At 43.9% G+C, this 12,428-nt stretch overlaps 1 protein-coding gene across 1 annotated transcript in view; it reads right to left on the bottom strand.

Annotated features, from left to right (window-relative positions):
• Positions 1–8,036, bottom strand: part of MCTP2 (multiple C2 and transmembrane domain containing 2) — a 104,874-nt gene extending 96,838 nt beyond the window's left edge. Inside the window, exon 1 of the mRNA XM_072345870.1 lies at positions 7,919–8,036. The gene's annotated coding sequence lies outside the window, so the exon portion shown is untranslated. The remainder of the gene's footprint in view (positions 1–7,918) is intronic.
• Between the last annotated feature and the right edge of the window lie 4,392 nt (positions 8,037–12,428).

The following is a 12,428-nucleotide window of genomic DNA, read 5'->3' on the forward strand; positions in this document are numbered from 1 at the left end:
CAGAATTATTTTTAGTACTAACAAGCACGAAAGGGAGCACACTGCTGAAGTGTAGCTAACATCTCCATTGCACAGGCAGCTTGCAGCAAAAGCAGGGTCAGGTCTTGGCCAGCTCCCGGCCAGCTCCCAGATCTTGCCACTGCGTTTGGATTCAGGTTTCCCTTTCAGGGCTTCAAATAATGCAAGTCCATCCTGTGATGCTGTGACAGGTTCATTGGCAAAGCATGCCAGGATGCAGATTCTTTTTAATTGACATAACATTTAAGGAAAATGCAAAGCTTAAGAAGAATGTGCTTGTTCAGTGCAGACAATAAAGGCATCTTCAATAATATCCTCCTCAGATCTCACAGGGTTTTCAGACTCTGGGTGTCTGCAGAGCTTCCATCTGACCATTAATGCACAGACAGTCAGTAGAAGAAGTAACAGACCCACCAGCTGCTGCAAGTACCTTAAGACAGCACCTGATAGCGAAAGCTGCTGAAAAAACCCTGCGCCTGACTGCAGCTTAAGTACTGCTTTCGGTTTGTTTCTGCCTCTTCTGAAACCAAAGAAAAATGATGAGTATGTATGTGGGGAAATGAAGGAGGAAGTGCTTGGCTGCACTTATCTAAAAATATTTCACAATTTCCTTCCACTCTTTCAGCTTCCTTCAAAATACTGTCACTTGTACCTGCGTGTGCCAGAAGGCCTCCCTCCATCTAATTCATAGGACTGCACGAAGGTGTTACAATCAGGTATGTGCTTTGTAATGTCATCCCACACCGAGCATCACACCTCCCCCCAAGGACACCTGGGCATGAAGCTCTGCCTCTTGCAGCCATCCATCACAGGAGGGGCTGTGCACATCTAATCATACCCCAAGCAAAATCCTAGAACGACAGATGCTGCCCTTCAAAGGCACTGTGTCATGGGCAGAGATCGGGCCAGCAAGTGGGATGCTTCTTTAACACTGGATTCTCTAAGTTGCCACATGGATTCCAATCACACCCCTGGAAATGTGGTACACGGAGCAGAGCACATCCAGGAGTATGGGAAGAGGGAAAGCTGATGAGCAGCAAAGGGGAAGGAGTGACATGGGAAGTCTGCGGGTACTGATAGAGTGATGTCTAAAACAAAGAGAAGAATGGAAGGTTTACCGTGGCTCACATGAGGAGCAGTACAAGGAAAGAGAGGCAGCACTGCATGTTCCAGCAGCTCCAGAGGGAATTCAGGCCTGCAGCCTCCTCCCTCACTCTCTCCTTCAAGCCCATCACCTCCTTCATAACAAGAGGCATATTTTTGTAACAAGAGGTGCACAGAAATAGATCATCCCTTTCCATAACTCACGGAGAAAACAAACCTAGGAAGGAAACTGGAGACTCATTTCCAGAGGAGGCCCGGTAAGGCAGCGCCTTTTACAAGCACTGAAGTATCTTCTTATTAAACAAAGTTATGCAAATCTTTTTATATGCAAATCACTTGTGTGCGTTCCCTAAATAACTCTATTACTGCCATACCACTTACGAAGAATCAGTGGCTACAGAGGAAAGATCTTGGTAAGAACCACTAGCATCCATACAGCAAATCCTTGCATTTCAGTAAACTTAGATAAAGAGTAAGCCATAAGGGGCATTGCTAACTTCATAAACATAAGCTGAAACACACTTAATTTGGTTAAAAAGTAGAAAAGAGATGATATAAACTAAGACTAAGGCCAAGAAAACTTCCCTTGCTTACACCAGCCTGGCTTCTGGGTAAGAAGCAGGACTGTTAAATGATGGAGAAGCAAGCACATGCATCAGGATGCCTTCGTTTTGGAGTGAAGGAGCTTCATCCCATTTATTTATACATGCAGCTCTGGGGAATGGATTCATCCTTGACAGACAATAATGTCCTTCTTTAACAATGAAAAAGCAAAAGCATGCAGCTAACACCAGTCACACCATTCCCCCAAGCGACGTGGCAGTAAGATGTTCAGCCTGCAAACGGCAGAATAAACCTAATGACTCCTCTAAACTTCTTTCTTCTTAATTGTAATGACTAAGCATACGCCAGCATAGGTCTCTCTAACCACTAGCTATTTCTCACAGAAGTGAAACTATGAGGCTTATCTTTCCATACACCACACGAGTTTACAGCCTCCAGGAAAAAGAAACACGCAACTTGACTCTGGGTTCTGTTACAGCCCGATTTTTCCATTAAGGAGATCAGACAAAGTTGGTACATCTAACTCTCATTTGTTAGCAGTCACATACCCAAGTCTACACACCAGTTTTTCACTTTGCTAAAGCAGAAGTCCCTATAGACTGACATCATCCACAAGAAAATCACAAGCTACAATTCCAGTAACTATTAGAAGATCAAATCAAAAGGTGATATAGATAGATTGATATAGATAGATTGATATAGATAGATATGAGTTTGCCGCAACTTAACGCAAGGATGAAGTGAACCATCCAGGGTTTCAGCTGCAGAGCCTCAACATGACACTAAGGCCTCCCTAGGACTGTCTGGAGAGCATCTTCATAAACACTGTCCATTCTCACTGAACGCCATCAGGATGATCACCTCGTCTGTTGGCCTGAGACACCTAAACATCAGCATAAAGGTATTTTGAATGTCTTTATTCAAGAGAAAGAGTTTGCTGGATTTAAATCCATTTCAGTGACATCGGACTGACTGAAGAACACAAACCCTAGGTCTGGAGAGCTCTTGATGTCCCCTTGCTGTACCCAGATGGATGACCCCATGAAGACAGGTTTCTGCATCATTACACAACCTCCTATCCCTCCCTGTAGATTACAACCACTTAGAGCTCACAAACAAAACTTTTGCAACAGCTGTCAATAAAAACCTTGAAAAGACGCAGTAATTCTTTTAAAGAATTTAAGAGCTATCCAGATTCCATTTACTTGTGCCTAACAGATAGAGGCAAGAGGCGGTAATTTGACAAGTGTCCTGAAATGGGAACTGCCCGCAGTTTGCTAAATAGATTAAGAGGTTTTCTGGTTCAAACAAATTCTACACCAGATGAATGCTTGATCTTCAGCTGTCTTTTGATTAGTACCAAAGACCAGATAAGACTTTTCTGGGGGGCTGAATGTGACCATGAGACACCCAGTATTGTTCAGTGGGTGTTAAAAGCCAGAGTCTTTAAATTAGAAGAAGGATCCAAAACTCAGACATCCTCACCTAGCATGTCATAAGCTTTGTGTACCAAATTATATGCTATATATATTATATATGTGATTCTATATTATAGTTTTATGAAGTTAAGCATAACGCAGCCACTTCCACAGCATCACACCCCAACCACAACGGTGCCACCACAATTACCGCTAGTTAAGTAGGGAACAGGGAGTTAAGACTATAAGCACACAATCAGTTCTGAAAAATCCACTAGCATACATAAGAGATCAAATATTCGTATTTAAAAAAGAAAAAAGAAAACCAGGCAAAACAAAACTCTACAGTTAATTGTTTCCAAGTACAAGAAACCTGGAACAAAGCTGGCTATTGAATTAACATTAATGATTTGTCATTTGCTTCTGCAGATGTTTCCCATGAGGGAAGATGCCAGAAAACATTCCACTTGAAAGCCAGAGAAGCAGCAATAAGGAACTGAGTTGTGTTACTTCAGTTTAGGTGGATATTTTCACTTGAATTTGTCAATAACATCAAATGCAACAGGGCTTCACGTTAAGGGAAACTGGTCTGCAATAGAATGCTACTGAACTAAGCACCATAACCCCTTCCCACTTAAAGCCAAATAAGCCAGATATAAAAAAGAAAGAAATCACAGCCATGGTAACATGAGTAGAGAAACTCTGCCAGTCCCTGCCAACAGTTCCAAATCATTACCACTTCCACATCAACAACATTACAGACAAATGCCTGCTTAAGTTAGAACAGTCATCTCATTTTCACTCTATCTCTATTAAGAGACAATCAAAGAGCCTAGATTACATGCCATATCCCAGCTAAAACTTAGTTCTTGAGCAGTTCTCCTATATGTAAGAGCAAAAGAGGAATAAAAGCACTTGCTGGAAAATCCCACAGGCACTTTTATCTTTCAACTTATCGCGTTCTACAGAGCTGGAACCCTTTCCAAATTAACTTCTATCTTTGATTTTAAGGCAGCAAAGCTACACAACTCCAAGAATTTCTGAAACAACGAAGGCTGTACCAACCTAAAGACTCCACTGAAGCAGAATTTACTTTGCAGAATACAAATGGAGCTCTTCGGAGTGGGTAACAGGAAGAATAGTCAAGGGTACAAGTACTTTCCAGAAAGGAAGGATATGAATATTTTCCCCCTCCCACCCCCGATCTAGAAGGTAAACAAAATAACAACCAAAAGATTTCCAAACCTATGTCACTGTCTTACTGGTATTTTAGCAAATTGTTCTTGTGGGAAAGTGAAAACAAGCTAGCAAGGAGCATCTGTGTAAATACATACAAAACAAGCACCAACGTGGCAAGCAGAAAAATCATCCTCTGCGTCACTTTAACTCAACTCTCCACAAACAGTAACCAAGAAACCAAAAGAAAGCATTTAATTCAACTGCTTGTAGTTAAGGACGCATTACCACCAGGAAGCATTACCACCAAGCAATGCTGTAAGACGAAAGGTGGCCACACCATACATCCCACCTACACAAGTGGGGTTCTCCAATGTAAACCTGCTCGGATAGATTTTGGGCAAAGTAATGGTGACCTGAAAAGAATCTCTCCAAATTTTTATCCCATACAGTATGTAAGTGGACAGCATTGCTCCAAATATCGCTTCAGCCCAATAAGCTGCCTCTAACTCTGACCAAAAGCAGATGTACAGAGGAAAGAATATAAGGCTGACAAATCATATAGAGTCCACCTGCAAAATAATCTCCTGGTTTCCAGAAATCCGTCATTTAGGGGCTGCTTCTGCCAGAAACTGTATCTGCAGCTTTGAGGTTAACAGCCCTAGAACACTTTCCTACATGGATTTGTCTTAAAAGTTTATTAAATCGTTTAGAATAAGCAAAAGGAATGCCATACAGTGATGAGTTCCATGGGTAAGTTATGTGTGTGAACCAGCATCTCATTTCACTGACAAGAAACTCAGGATTAAACTGAATAAATGAATAAAATCACTGAACTTTTCCCATTTATTCTCACTTCAGATGTTGAGTTATGTGAAATAATGAGCAATTTTTAAGTGGAAAGGACAGGTCAAATGGCTTTCAGCTTGGCTCCAACTGTCTGCGAGAGGTTTTGCCTTGTTTTAAGGACTGCATTTATAATGAACTAGAAGAAAACTTGTAATTCCCAAATACTTTTAACAGGAACTCAGTTTACATCAGCACAGTGGCTACATGATGAGTTACTACATATAAAAATACACAGGTGAAGGTACTAGCCCTAGCATAGAAAGACAAGCTAGAATGGGGGTGGCAACAGCACGGTTTGCTTGTAGAAGTGATGTCCTCATCGCTATAGGGGCAGTACAGGCACAGAACACATCTGCAGTGCCTTACCACTTGCACAGTACTGGAGATCCAGAGAAGATGGAGCACAGCTAACAAATGAAGTGTTTTATTAACAACTTCCTTATAATTGCTGCCTAAGGTAGAGCAAAACCACCGACGCAGCAATCACCCCACTCTGTGGCAATGCTGGTAAACCTGTAGTTACACCCAATCTAATTCCTTCAAGTGAAGAAACTGCCAAGCATTTAATAAGATGATCAATATCATTGGACCAACTGGGCAGGAAACTTGGCCCAGTTTCTTTTAGCACATGATTCTACAGCCCTCATTCAGGACTCTCATTTACATGGGATACCCCCCACCCCAAAGAAAAAGTGTAAACTGACAGACACAAACTGCCCCCAAAACAGATAATAACTACTTCCATCGCTTGATTGCTACAGCATCAACAGGCACTCCGCGGTGCAGCTGTTAGGCTGACAGTCGATTTGCAAGCAGTGTTGGAGGCACTCGTGTCTCCGACAACCTCATAATCCTGCAAAGAGCAATTTCATTTTGAGAAACAGTCCCCCAGGACCTGGGGAACATTTAACTGCTTGGCGTGGGTAGGAACAGACTGGGAAAAAGCGGTCCTGTCACTTAAAAGCAAGCTTCTATTGCATGTACGCTGTCTAATAAATGCAACTTGAAGTAAAATGGGAATGTGGGAAGGATGCCAACATAAATCCTCTAGATCTGAGGAAATCAGGAGCAATTTTCCACTCAAGAATGGAACCGGTACAGAGGAAATTAGGGCATATTTAGCATGCTTTGGCCTCCTCCGCCAAGGTGAAGATGGCTTCTCCCCTCCATAGAGAGTGAGCTAGGAGACCACACATCTGCCCCAAATCCAAATGCCTCCCACTACAATTAGTTCAGAGTATAGGGATGAGTGACCAAAACTGACATGTCCTCCAGTCATGGCAGCACCTCAAGCTGCTGCACACATGCATGAATTTCACTACAGCTAACAGAGGACTCACAGCAACCTTCAGCTAACAACAAGAAATCCTCTTCGGAGACAAGGAGATGAGCAAATCGCTATAACTTAAACCAAACAAGCCAAACAGATGTACAATATCACCTGAAAAATCTCTGTGGGGGTAACCAAGGGATGCAGGCTGCACACCAGACCAACCCAGTTCATCACAGATGGCCCCAAAATCTCAAATAAGGGGACAAGCAACACCTTCCCACCCCTGTGACCACCCAGTGCACTGGGGTCCATTTTAGGGATCCCTGTGCTATTCAGCTGCCTACCTGTGCTGAGTCTAGTTGCAGGTGCTCCTTACATCTCAGGTTTTAATAAACAGCTTAAATACACACAGATATACACACATACGTCAGGCTGAACCAGGCTCTGAGCAACCCAACTGATCTGCAGGTGTCCCCATTCAGCGCAGGGGATTTGGAACAGATGGCCTTTAGGTGCTCCTTCCAACCCAAGTGATTCTATAAACCTACATATTCAACCCATTTGATGGTTTCTTCAATGTTAACCAAGTTAAAGATGCTTCTGACATCTCCATCTCTGTTAGAAATGAAGTGTGCTTAAAACAAACTTAGATAGATTGAAACTTTCCATTCTGCACTGCTTTCTGCACTCAAACTCTTCCCGCAGCTATTGCAAAGCAGAGCTGCACGTGCTGAATCAATCCTCCACCATAAGCTATTTTATGACAGCAGCGAGAAATCAAACAAATAGGATTATTACTCAAAAGCTCCCATTCACCCTGACAGGTAGAAGCACCCATTCAATAGCATCACCACCGAGAGGGAACCAAAACTACTGCAGGATACCTGACAACTCCTACAGCTCCATCACCCAAACATTAACACCGGAATATGCAGGTGAGAATTCCCATTTTCTTAACATCACATGGCAGTGATTTAGCTTCCAAGCACTGTCATAACATTAAGGGCATGAAGCATTTCCCTGTCAGTTGCTAGAGCCGTGCTATGCAAACACCACTGAAAAAAACAGATTATTTCTCATTGCAAGCCTAAACTTCACTCAACTCCTTTGCAGTTTGCAAACGGGACGAATCAGATCAGGGATCGGGTAAAAGACATGTGGATTCTTCTCAGCCTAACTTTCTTACGTAGACAACAAACACGCACACCACTCTGACCGCTTTGCTCCGAGCCTCTTGCTCTGCAAAAGCTGCACGTTGCAAAGCAAAAGCAGACAGCGGAGCAAAAGCAAACCGCCCGCTACAAACTCACTCCCCCTGGATTACTTTAGTGCTACAAGAACAAAGTCCGATAACAACCCGGCCAGCCGCAGCACAAGCAAAATCCATAAAAGACGCACAAAGTCTCGCTCCCACGGGCAGCTTTGATTTCTAAGAGAAGTCACCGTATTTACCCCACCGCGACCAGACGCAGATAACAACAAGAACCAGCCGCAGCCTCGGGGCGAGCCGGGTTACCTGCCAGCCTGGCACGTCCATCTCCAGCCGGACCTCTCCGCGGTCGCGCTGCTCTCCCCTCGGAGGGCACGTGTTGCTGTCAGCACCGCTTCCTCCTCCCCGCGTACTGCGCCGCTCCCACCCCCGGCCCGGGGCGGTGCCGCCGCCTCCCTGCGCGCTTCCCCCGCCTCCGTCGCGGCCACGGCGGGGTGGGCCGTTCCCAGAACCTCCTGCGGTTATAGCAGCATCTCCCCCCCCAAAAACTGCCAGCCGTGGGTTCCTTCAGGGCAGTGCCCTACAGCAGTGCTTTCCTCCTCTCAGAGTATTGCCCTCAGAGCAGCCCCATCACCACGTGCATTCCCTTTCCATACACCGTACCTCTGTCCCTCCATCACCAACTCCCCAGCTCCCAATCTCACCCACTCACCTGCACTCTGATCCCCAGAGCATCCCAGTAGAGTTTTGTCCCAAAGGCCCCTGGGCAGAGGGGAAGGTGGTGGACAGCCCTTAGTAAGGGTGGAGCTGCAAAGGAAATTGCATGCGTGACTACAGGCAAGGGAAAAGAAAACCAACAGCAGCATTGCCACGTAACACGTTTTCTTGGCTGCACCTTCAGGTGCCTGGCAAGAGAGCCAAGTAGCACAGCTGTGTGTTTGAGGCAAGGCAATCAAGGCAGGGCTGGGTGAGGTGGTTTACTTAACCGGCATGCCTGCAGCTGAAGCAAGCCTGGATTTCCCCCATCACTATGGCACAGCATGGAAAGGCAAATGGTACTTTGGCGGCAGCGTTCTGTGGGTCTCACTCTCCACCACACTCCTGCCTGAAAGATCTCACACAGGACAAACGTCACTGCTCTTTCCTGTGGCATTCACCCTCCATCGACCATAGTATTGCTATGTGAGGCACAATACAGTAAGTAAAAACAGAAGCTTAGTAATGCAATCTATTTAATTCCCCGTCTTCTGCTCACAAGGATTCTATGTTATCATAGAGTCATTTGAGTTGGAAGGGACCCTTAACGGTCAGCTGGTATGACCTGTCTGCAATGAATAGGAACAGCTACAGCTGATCGGGAGCTCAGAGCCCCCCCAGCCTGACCCTGGGTATCTCCAGAAGCACCCAACACCTCTCTGGGCCACCTGTGCCAGTGCCTCATTATATCCTTATTGGCAAAAACGTCTTCCTTTGATCCAATCTAAATCTCCTCTCTTTTAGTTTGAAACCATTTCCCCTTGTCCTATCACAACTGACCCTGATAAAGAGTCTGTCCCCCTTTCTTACAGCCCCTTTAGATACTGAAGGGGCACTCTAAGGTCTCCCCAGAGCCCTCTCTCCTCCAAGATGCACAGCCCCAAGACTCAGCCTATCCTTTTAGGCATGTTCCATCCCTCAGGTCATTTCTGCGTCCCTAAAGAGTATATTCAAGAGCACAGGTGACGTAGTGAGACCTCACATCACCCAGTAAAACCTGCTGATGCAGTTACGTTATGCCATTGTGAAACAAATTGCCATGCACATCTGGTGAGGGTTTGTCATAGTGCAATGAACATTAAGCACTGGGAAGAACTTTGAGTATTATCACCCTCATCTCTACCAAATCTAGACAGGAAGAATTCACATCTGCCAGTCCCGCACAAACCTAAAGGATGAGGCACGAGGAACTACATATGCATCACTAAGGTTATTGCTCACATGTGCAAGGTATTTATAGGAGCAGGGCTAAAGGCAGTATTGACAAAGCTGTATTTCGCTTCCTGATTTATTTGAGTGGCCAGCTCCTAATGTTCCAGCACTACTTCAATGAGAGGATCGGTTACCGCAGTCACTGTTATATCAAATACGCGGCTACTCCTAGAGTGCATATGGCTTCCCAAAATTCTGCTGAATGCTGAGCAGCCAGCTTTACTTAGCTTGTGCAATTAAAAATACATGCTTTAAGGGGAACTTTGCTGAGAACAGAAAAACCCATCAACTATCTCAGCTGAAAGCAGAGAGGAGACCTGCACCACTAATAATTTTTTCATCTTTTCATCTAAGACAAGGAAGGTATCAGGTTCAGATAATGCTTGTTTACTGAAGACATCTGTCTCACTGTAAAACAGATGCTGAGGGTGAAGCCATATCTGCTGTCTAGTTGCTGTGAATGCTGGTGCGTGTGGTGAGTCATTACTGCTCTTCAGCCCCTATAGAGACCTTGTTTCTTCTTCTCACAGTCTTCTTTCCTCTGTCGATAACATATTCACATCAACCTAAACAACTAATTATTACCAACGAGCAAGAAATCAGAACTGTTGAGAACACTTCTTCTGTCTTTATCTTCTATCTGTAACAACACACCAGTTTACTAGCACTCATCGTTAAGAAACTGAAGTGGGGAAAAGGAGGAAGACAACACCTAGGAAGGATCACCAAAACCCTGGTACAGTCAGTGGTAAAACACAAGCAGAGCCAACCTGAGGATGTATTATGAATGCATCCAATGCACTCTGAAGCCATCAAGAGCTACAACATCGGTTGTTATTAACTGACTTAGTGCTGGACTTTGACACAAACGCTGATCAAATCCTGCTGTAAACAGCACATGAACAAACAAATGCACGGTCAAAAACATAGCCAAAATTGTTTCAATTGGGAAAAAAAATAAATAGAATACATGTATCTAAGAATTCTTTATTACCTTTCCAGGCAGCTCTGTGGATTACTTCCAAGGAGCCACGGTACAACTTTCCCTTCACGCACACAAATGATTTTCTCTCCATGTTATGAAGGATGGCATTAACGATTCCTTTAGGGGAAGAAAAGAGAAAAATATGTATAATTGAAACCTACAGTTGGCATTATCAAATTCTACTTGTCTTTTGTGAAAATGTCTCATTTTCTTGTGAAAGAAATAAAAGCTCTTTTCTCAGCAAAGAAAAGAAATGCAGCTTTACCCCCACACTGTTTCTTTTCCTTGAAGCACAACTACTGGAAAAATATAACTTAATCAGCTGCTAACAAAACTTGTCCTGAGTAGTTCAACACAAAACCACAAATTCAGCTGCAATCTTGCAGAGGTGCAACAAGAAAAGCATTAACATCTAGACCACCTCTCTGCTTCCAACAGCACATCTTCCAGGGCTATGAGGAAAGGAATTGAAAGCAGCATCAGACACGACGAGACCCAATCACAAGAAAAAGTAGTCCTTCCATTTGCATTAAAATACCCCTGACCCTTACAGGTATTGTGTGTAGTAATACAGGTTTTTAGAGTTCAAAGCTTTGATTGGTCGTTATTCCTCTAAAAGTCTCCAGTCCCATCTACAAGTAGAAGGTGTTCACTGCCGTGAGTACTGGTCACCACCAGAAGCTCTACAGATCAATTTAGCTGACTTCTAAGCAACCATCTGAACCCAGCTATTCAACACTGACTTGTTTGGAGAAGTTTACTTAACAGATCTCTGACATTTGTTAGCCTAGGACAAAAACCTTCAGGCACACAATCAATGAAGGTGTTTCAAACAAACACAGCAACATTTGTCAGCTTTATGTCTTTTATTACATAACAATTACAACCAAGAAGTCCTAGTGAGCCCAGCACAGAATTACAGGTCCCTAAACTGCAGCTGAGCTCCCGGTTTACAGGTGGAATTTGGAGCAGGACCAAGGGCGTGCTTGCTCTCCGTGTCCATGAGCATTAAGCCATTCCCACAATACAAACCAAGCTGGCTGCAAGGTACAAGTCACTGTGTAACTACACAAACATACCAAAGACTTTGAGGCACTTCAACTTCTTGATAGTCTGGGATTAAAATATGAACAGTGCTAATCAGTTACGACTCGAATTATCACTTTCAACTTCAATAACTTATCCTGATAAACACATACCTTCCACTCTTGGTGAATCACCTCATAGGTGAAGAATTGTCCCTGGCCATTTTTCTGCCCAAACAGAGGAGATGCTGCTGAAACCTGAGTTTAAACTTCCAAGAAATGAAACCACTCAAATCTCAAGTTTCCTCTTCCCTCTTTTTAAGTCATGCACCCATATCTGAGTGCAACTCAACCATGCCAAGTCATTGAGCACTGACCACATCTCAATCAGCTGTCTCTGGTGAGAAAGAACAGGGACAGTTGTTTCAACTACTACAGGATTTATTAATAGTTTTGAAAGTTATTCAAGCATGCTGCGTTTTGTGGCAGATCTTTTCATTTATTATCTGCGTAGTAATTTTCCTGACAGCTCATTGCGCAGTGATGCAGAGGACTGTTTCTTGTGCAAACAATGGACCTCAAGAACATCTGAAAAGTCAGCTTTTGATACATCCCCCAAGTAGTGCAGAGCTATACACCAGATCTGTGTGCTTCTGAGAGCAGCTGACAACTGCTACAGCAGAAACACAGGGAGCAGAATAAGGAACTGCATCCAAGAATCTCCAAGCAGTTTACCAACATCAGTTCATCTTCATACATCTCAGAAGCAGTTATAAACGTGACTGATGAGCTAAGTCTTTGTTCTATTGTTGGCTTAAAGTTATATGGGAATATGTAT

This window comes from Excalfactoria chinensis, chromosome 10, assembly GCF_039878825.1.
Source record: "Excalfactoria chinensis isolate bCotChi1 chromosome 10, bCotChi1.hap2, whole genome shotgun sequence".
In the NCBI taxonomy this organism is placed as follows: Eukaryota; Metazoa; Chordata; class Aves; order Galliformes; family Phasianidae; genus Excalfactoria; species Excalfactoria chinensis.